The following is an 8,538-nucleotide window of genomic DNA, read 5'->3' on the forward strand; positions in this document are numbered from 1 at the left end:
AGGCCTCAGGCCCCGAATAAGAGCCCACAGGCCCCGTGGTTTTTTTTTCCAGACGCTCCCTGACCAGGCTCCATTTCTCCTCCATTTACAGACGCTCCCTGACCAGTCTCCATTTCTCCTCCATTTACAGACGCTCCCTGACTCCCTGGGGATTTCCCAGCACTTCCTGGTTGTCCCGGAGTTTGTGTCTTAAACTGGTGGGCAGTTGTGGGGAGGTGGATAATGTTGAGTGTTTTCTTTGGGCTGGGCCTGGGGCCGCACTCGGGGTGTGTGCAGCCCGGGTCCCCCGGGGTTCATGAACCCACTCCCTGAGCTCGGGGTGTGAGCAGCCCGCGTCCCCCCGGGGTTCATGAACCCGCTCCCTGAGCTCGGGGTGTGAGCAGCCCGCGTCCCCCCGGGGTTCATGAACCCGCTCCCTGAGCTCGGGGTGTGAGCAGCCCGCGTCCCCCCGGGGTTCATGAACCCGCTCCCTGAGCTCGGGGTGTGAGCAGCCCGCGTCCCCCCCGGGGTTCATGAACCTGCTCCCTGAGCTCGGGGTGTGAGCGGCCCGCGTCCCCCCGGGGTTCATGAACCCGCTCCCTGAGCTCGGGGTGTGAGCGGCCCGCGTCCCCCCGGGGTTCATGAACCCGCTCCCTGAGCTCGGGGTGTGAGCAGCCCGCGTCCCCCCGGGGTTCATGAACCCGCTCCCTGAGCTCGGGGTGTGAGCGGCCCGCGTCCCCCCGGGGTTCATGAACCCGCTCCCTGAGCTCGGGGTGTGAGCGGCCCGCGTTCCCCCGGGGTTCATTTTTTTTCTTTTTTTTTACCATATCAGAAATCAATTAAAACTCCAAGTAAACAACTTTTAACCAGAAACCCGAAACTTCGTCAACAAAACCAAGTAAATACCAGATCTACGCCAGTCCTATTAGCACTCTAATAACTCACAGGCCCCGTGTTTGCCCCGCGGTGACAGGCCCGGCCGCCCAGGTCAGCGAGGTCACTGGCCACCATTTTTGACAGGGCGGGGTCACGGTGCATGTGCGGCCATCTTTGTACATGAACAGAGAGTGGGCGGGGCTTCAGGGTCCCAGTGACCAGGAGAGACAATCATTGACTCATTGATTTTATTCTCACTCTGCACACAGTGGGTGTAGAACTGAACCCAACCAGAGTAGAGAGAGGGGGAAAACTGGGAGTGGAGGAAAGAAATGTTGGAGATGGTGCGATGGGTTTGGATTTCAGCACAGGGAGGAGGGAGAGCGTGTGGGACGGGGATTTACAGCTTTCGAGGAACAAGGGAGGAAAGAATGTTCCATAGAAACTAGAATTGTCTGTTCTGAATTTCTATCCTGTACTTACAGTGATGACTTTTGTAAACTCCTTTTAGAGGGTATTTGAAGGCTGGAATTGCAGACGGGAAACTCAAACCAAACATCACAACAAGATCTGACAGAGTCACTCGATTCATCAAGACCCGAATATCATCGGCCTGTGAATGTGGAAGGAGAAATGTTTGTCTGTTCTGTCTGTGGGAAAAGATTTCAAACATCAGTGTGACTGGAAAAGCACCGAGACACACACCCGAGTGAGAGTGTTACAGTGCACTAACTGTGGAAAGAACTTTAACCAGTTACACAGCCTGAAAAAAACATTGCACCATTCACAGCGGGGAGAAACCGTACACGTGTTCTGTGTGTGGACGAGGCTTCAACTGATCGTCCAACCTGGAGAGACACAAGGACACCCACACCATGGAGAAACCATGGGAATGTGAGGACTGTGGGAAGGGATTCAATTACCCATCTGAGCTGAAAACTCATCGACGCAGTCACACTGGGGAGAGGCCATTCACCTGCACCGTGTGTGGGAAGGGATTCACTTGGCCATGTCACCTGATAAGACACCAGAGAATTCACACTGATGAGAAACCTTTTAAATGCTGTCTGTGAGAACAACTTTAAAAGCTCTGAGGGACTGATTAGACACCAGCAAGTTCACGCTGAAGTGAAACTATTCAGTTGCTCTCACTGTGAAAAAAGATTCAAGCACTCATCCAATATCACTGAACACCAGCGTGTTCACACTGGGGAGAGGCCCTTTCAATGTTCTGTCTGTGAGAACAGCTTTAAAAGCACTGGTGAGCTGAGTAAACACCAGCAAGTTCACACCGACGAGAGACCTTTTAACTGCACTGACTGTGGTTAAACGTGTTGCAGATCTGATTAATCACCAGCAAGTTCACACTGATGAGAGACCATTTAAATGCTTGGACTGTGGGAACAGCTTTAAACACTCTGTGGGTCTAATTAGACACCAGCGAGTACACACTGATAAGAGACCGTTTCAATGCTCTGACTGTGGAAATAAATTTAAAAGTGCTGCAGAGCTGATTAAACACCAGCGTATTCACACTGATGAGAGACCTTTTAAATGCTGTGACTGTGGGAATAGATTTATAAGTTCAGAGGGTCTGATTAAACACCAACGAGTTCACACTGATGAGAGACCATTTCAATGCTCTGAATGTGGGAACAGCTTTAAACGCTCGGCAGAGCTGGTGAGACACCAGCAAGTTCACTCTGGGGAGAGACCTTTTAAATGCTTGGACTGCGGGAAAAGTTTTAAACGTTCTGTGAGTCTGATTAAACATCAGAGAGTTCACACTGACGAGAGACCATTTTAATGCTCTCACTGTGGGAAGAGGTTCATCCAACCTTATGGCACACCAGTGTGTTCACACGAGGGGGCGGCCATTCATGTGCTCTGTGTGTGCGAAGGAATTCTCCCAGTCATCCAACCTGCTGGCAGACCAGCGAGTTAACGTGTGACAGCAGCGGTTGGATTCTGCTGTTTTTCTGCTGTTAATCACATCCAGGACTGAACCGTGTTCACTCTGCTGGTGTTAATAACCCTTCTAACTGGGGTGGAATTTAATATTAAAAGAAAAGACTTACATTTATATAGTGCCTTTCACGACCACCGGACGTCCCAAAGTGCTTTACAGCCAATTAAATACTTTAAAAAAAAATGTAATCACTGTTGTAACCAGGGGTCAGTCTCAGGATAAGGGGTAAGCCATTTAGGACAGAGATGAGGAGGAATTTCTTCACCCAGAGAGTGGTGAACCTGTGGAATTCTTTACCACAGAAGGCAGTTGAGGCCAATTCATCAAATATATTCAAGAAGGAGTTAGATATATTTCTTAAGGCTAAAGGAATCAAGGGGTATGGGGAGAAAGCAGGGACAGGACACTGAATTTGGATGATCAGCCATGATCTCATTGAATGGCGGAGCAGGCTCGAGGGGCCAAATGGCCTACTCCTGCTCCTATCTTCTATGTTTCTATGTTTCCATGTAATGCAGGAAATGTGACAGCCAATTTGGGCTCAGCAAGCTCTCGCAAACAGTGATGTGATAATGACCAGATAATCTGTTTCAGTGATGCTGATTCTGGATATATGCCAAATAAATCAGCTTTGTTTTAAACAGTGTGTCAATTCCATGGGTTTTCCATGAGAAGAGGAGACTAATGGATTTCTGTAGTGTATGTACCTTTAAGAGGAACTATGTTTTTTTGAAGCCCCTGTGTACTGTAGTACCGGTAGTGACCACTCGGGTATATAAGCCTGTATAGCATCTTGTATCATTAGTTCACCTCCAGACTTTGTTCAGTAAACACTTGTTAAATCAACTCCTGCATTCCGTGTCTCCATTAGCACACGGATTCAACAGTGGCGATGAATTAGAAACGAACTTACCTGCAATTCGGCAGCACCTCAAGGAGATCGATTCCTCGGTCGAAGAAAAAAAAAGAAAAAAAAACTGTGGTTTCACCAGCTAAACGGGCTGGTGGCAGGTAGTGCACTGATCCTTCCTGGGTGGCGGGCTGGGGCTCGATCGGGTGGCTCTGCAGCGGGGCCGGGCAGCGAGTCGGAAAGCAGAAGCAAACAGAGACAGAGGGTGGAGCACTCAGGAGACGGCCGGCGCTGCAAAGCAGGTCGGCGTTCAGACCGAACAGAGGGAGGAGAACGTCTCAGAGGGTCCGACGGGAACGATTCTCCAAGTGACGGAGAAACTGTTTAAAATATATGTGTAAATAAAAAAAAAATTTAAAAATAGAAATACCGCGAAAAGCTGCAGGTCGCAACGGGAACCGCGGAGAACAGCGTTGGCAGCAGCAGCAGTGGCGGGAAAGCACGGGAGGCGCCATCTTGACTCAGCAGGGAAGAAGGAAAAGCGCGGGAGGCGCCAATTTTGATTTTCAGGATGCCTAAGACTGGCAATATTACTGCTTTCGATAGTGATATAGAGGATTGGACCACATATGTGGAAAGAGTGGAGGTATATTGCAAGGCGAATGAAGTAGCGGATGATAAAAAGGCATCGGTACTTCTAAATCTGATGGGCGCAAGGACATACGGGCTGTTACGAAACTTGATCACTCCAGCCAAACCGATGGACAAGAATTTTAAGGAGATTGTTGATACCCTACAGGAGCACTTAAACCCAACACCGCTGCTGATAGCAGAACGATTCAAATTCTTCAGGAGGAATCAGCACAAGAATGAAAGTAATGCTGATTACCTCACCGAATTACGAAAGCTGTCAAAGCACTGCCAATTCGGGGCAGGACTGGCAGATTCTCTACGAGACAAATTCGTCTACGGTCTCCTAAGCGAAGGAACACAGAAAAGACTACTTTCTGAGAAAGATTTGACACTGGACAAGGCTTTCAGTGTGGCTGTATCATACGAAGCAGCAGCAAGAGGAGCTGCAGAGATACAGCAAAAGCCACAGGACTTCGGCACCCATGAAATGACACGGGGTTTTGAGAGATGTTATCGCTGCGGCAGATCCACCCATGACCAGAGGGACTGCTGGTTCAAGGACAAAGCATGCAGGCAATGCGGAAAGATGGGACACATTGCATGTGTATGCAGATCTGGAAAAAAATCCGCTGACAGTAAAAAGGTCAATAAGGAAAAGTGCAGAAAGGTTCAAATGATGATGGACAGTAGCTCCGAAGACCAGAAGAGCGATAGCAACTCCGGAAACAAGAGACTAAGCTGTCTCAAATTACATAATGTAATTGCCAAAGAAGATTACCAGACCATTTGGGTTACCCTCACGATAGCGGGATCCCCAGTTAAAATGGAGCTAGATACAGGATCAGCTCTGACCGTCATAAGTCGATGGGATTATGAGCGGCTATTTCCGCATATACCTTTGAAAGACACATCCATTATCTTGAAGACATATACGGGGCAGAAAGTATACCCCAGAGGGAAAATAAGGGTGCCTGTTGTATACAACGGCAAGGAAATACAGAAGTTGTATTTATACGTTCTGCAAGATGGTGGTCCACCGTTGTTGGGACGTGAATGGATCAGGAAGATACGTTTAGACTGGCACTCCATTCAGGCACTGACGGTGACCAGTAAGAAAAAAAATGATGATGACGTCATACCTGGACGATTAAAAGAAATCTTGGCTAACGCCAAAGAAGTGTTTCAACAGGAACTAGGAACACTGAAAGGCGCCACCGCCTCAATAAAAGTGGAAGATGCGGCAATTCACAAGTTTTTTAAGGCAAGGCCGGTGCCATACGCAATTCGTCCAGCAGTCGAGGCAGAGCTGGAGAATTTGGAAAAAGCAGGCGTGTTATCCAAGGTAGATTGGAGCGAGTGGGCAACACCCATCGTCCCGGTCATGAAGAAAATGTTGAATAATGATAAATCTGAAGAACAGAGAAAAATTCGCATCTGTGGGGACTTCAAGGTGACTGTAAACCCGGTTCTTCACACTGTTGAAGTGTCTTTTTTAGCTCTGGGTAATGACTCAATACACTCTTGAATTCGTCAGACGGACAGGCCTTTTATTTCGCTTGCAAGGGGAATCAGTACCTCCACTCAAGGGGTGAGGCTACTATTCCAATGATACAGCGTAAGCGTTCCATATTTATACAGTGTAACAAACAAGTTTGATTGACATTCCTTTGTTCCTCTACCAGGATACATTTTAGATTAATCATCAGGTCTTATGACATATTGACAGAAGGATCCTGGACACATAAGTCAACCGTTAATCTATAACAGGACATGAATCGTGTAACCGGAGGTCCTCTTTAATCTTAATCATGTATCTGGAGACTAGGTTTGCTTACGGTCGCAAGTTGTTAGGTCACTGGGTACTTCAAACGGAACCCATTGTCTCACTTCTACATTCTCATTAAGAGGGCAAACATCTGTTCTTGGCTATAATCCAAGTACGTGCAATAGAGTTACACATCGACTCTTGACCGGTGTCAAGTCTGAAAACTTTTACCCAGCAAGCACCTGAAATTAACCCCTTATATCATGTAGATTTCCTTATTCCCCCCTTTTGTCCTTTCTAAGGACAATCTATTTCGCTAAGTTTAAGAAATTCTACATCAAAGGTCTCACCCTTAATATCCTCATATTCAGACATCATTGGTACTGGAGGAGTCGATGTTAATAAGGAAAGGACTTTTGTACACAATAATTTTAAACAATCAATCAATAAACTAATTAAAATTATCATCACAATTGCAATTAAGACTTCCAAAATTTGCTTTCCTAGTGCTCCTCCCCACCCTGAAATCCAATCCCACATGGACCACTGTTCAGGTTGACGTAGTTTCTCTATGGCCTTCCTTATGTGGTTTACCAGGTTGGTGATATTTTCTGAGCTATCTGGAATATAGGTGCAACATTCGGTTTTTATGATTGCACATGTGCCCCCTTCTTTTGCCAACAAATAGTCCAGAGCCATGCGGTTTTGTAAAGCAACAGTGCGCAAAGCCACCATTTCTGCATTTCCATCACTAAGAGCATCAGCAGTATCATTGGCTATTTGTTCCAACACTGCTGCCATGTTTATAGATTCTCTTGCTAGCTTCCCTGTTCCATACCAGGGAAATGCTATAGCAAAGAACCTTTCAGTTTCTGTAATGGCTCGTTTTGCTCGTGTCCCAGGGTGGCTATCCAAAGATGAAATATGATGTATATAGGGCACTACATATCCCAAGTAACATGCCCCAGTCCAATTTTGTGGTAACCAAGGGTATGCTCTATGCCCACAGATGAAATAGGTGTTATTATAGGCTTCAAATTTGTTCCATATCTGGTGCATCATTCCTATTCCTTGTTCTCCTTCCCAGATTTTTCTACTAGTCAAATTTTGTACTGTGGACAGGTTCCACCGTCCCCAATAGGGCCATTCGACTGCACCCGGTGGTTTAGTAGTAGTTTTAGTCAAAGTGTAGTTACATTTGCACTCACTCCATCCAACCATCAATCCTTCTCCATTGTCGTTTACCAGACAGACTTCTCCTTTTGTTTTATTTACGGTTCCCATTGACGTCACTAATAGACTCTCTGGATTCCTTTGATTATCATATTGGGGATGAAACCACCCTTCAAATTTTATAAGGTTGTATCCTGCATCTTTCCATTCATTTTCCAATTGATCTGGGTTTAAACTATTTTGGGTCTGAAATGTACTGGCTGCCTCCTTATTCCAGGTGGTATTAGACTGTAATAACCACCCTACCATCTCTTCCATTTCGAAGGGAATGGGCCTTAAAGGTATTCCACCCTCTGCGTGCACGGGGATGTGGCTGCATATCCAGCATCTGGCAAGGTTCTGTCTTTTAGCGTACAAATAACTCATGTATACAAAGGTATTAACATGATGATAGTTATGCTTATTTAACAGTCTTCCACCTCTCCCTCCTTGTTTCTTAGCGGTCCTATTAATTTTTTCTGAGTAATTGATGTTGAATCGAGGGGTTGTGTAAAAGGATTATCACAAAACATTGACTTAGCTGTCAGGGCCAGTCCTCCTCTTGAATTACCATTACAGATAACCCCTCCGTTCGCAGTTCTGTCGCTTGGTAATACAGTATCAGGGCATGTGACCCATAGCTTATCAAGCTTTTGTCCACTATCTTCTTCTACTATCTTACCCTAAGATTTAGGGGTTGATACAGGGGTACCTGCATAGTATGGTCCTGAAGCTGGACTTTCATGGTCTCATTATAGCATATAATATAAAAGAGATTTTTTTGGTTAAAAGTACACATTCTTTTATGCATGGTTTGCCTTGCAGAGGATCTGGGTAAATCCATATGGCAGTTTCAATTATTGTTGACAAAAAGAACAGTCTTGTTAAAGTCCAAATCCAGTTCATCTTGGCAGTGTATCGTCTTTAACTGATGCCTTCTTACAATGGGACGCGTGTATCCATGTTGGTCGCTCCTTTACTTTTACAGCGGTGTTTGTGGTCAGGAGTACTTGGAAGGGTCCCTCAAATCTGGGTTGAAGGCCATTCTTTCGCTTGAAGATTTTTATGTAGACGTTATCTCACTTTCCTTCAGCGGGGTCGACCTGGGCTTCCTTCACCTGTTGATGGAAACTAGAAATGCATTTGGTTAGTGCAATGCAATAACTCAACATATCTTCCTCCATTTTATGAATGTCCATTTGTTTAGCTGTTAAAGGTGCCGAAAAGGGCAATCTTTGTGGTCTTCCCATGACG

At 46.2% G+C, this 8,538-nt stretch overlaps 1 pseudogene; it reads left to right on the forward strand.

Moving 5' to 3' along the window:
- LOC147119393 (uncharacterized) overlaps nucleotides 1–3,634 on the forward strand; it is a 42,870-nt pseudogene extending 39,236 nt beyond the window's left edge.
- The last annotated feature ends 4,904 nt before the right edge of the window (nucleotides 3,635–8,538 follow it).

This window comes from Somniosus microcephalus, chromosome 4, assembly GCF_052327205.1.
Source record: "Somniosus microcephalus isolate GS21.2 chromosome 4, FLI_Smic_1.0, whole genome shotgun sequence".
Taxonomy (NCBI): Eukaryota; Metazoa; Chordata; class Chondrichthyes; order Squaliformes; family Somniosidae; genus Somniosus; species Somniosus microcephalus.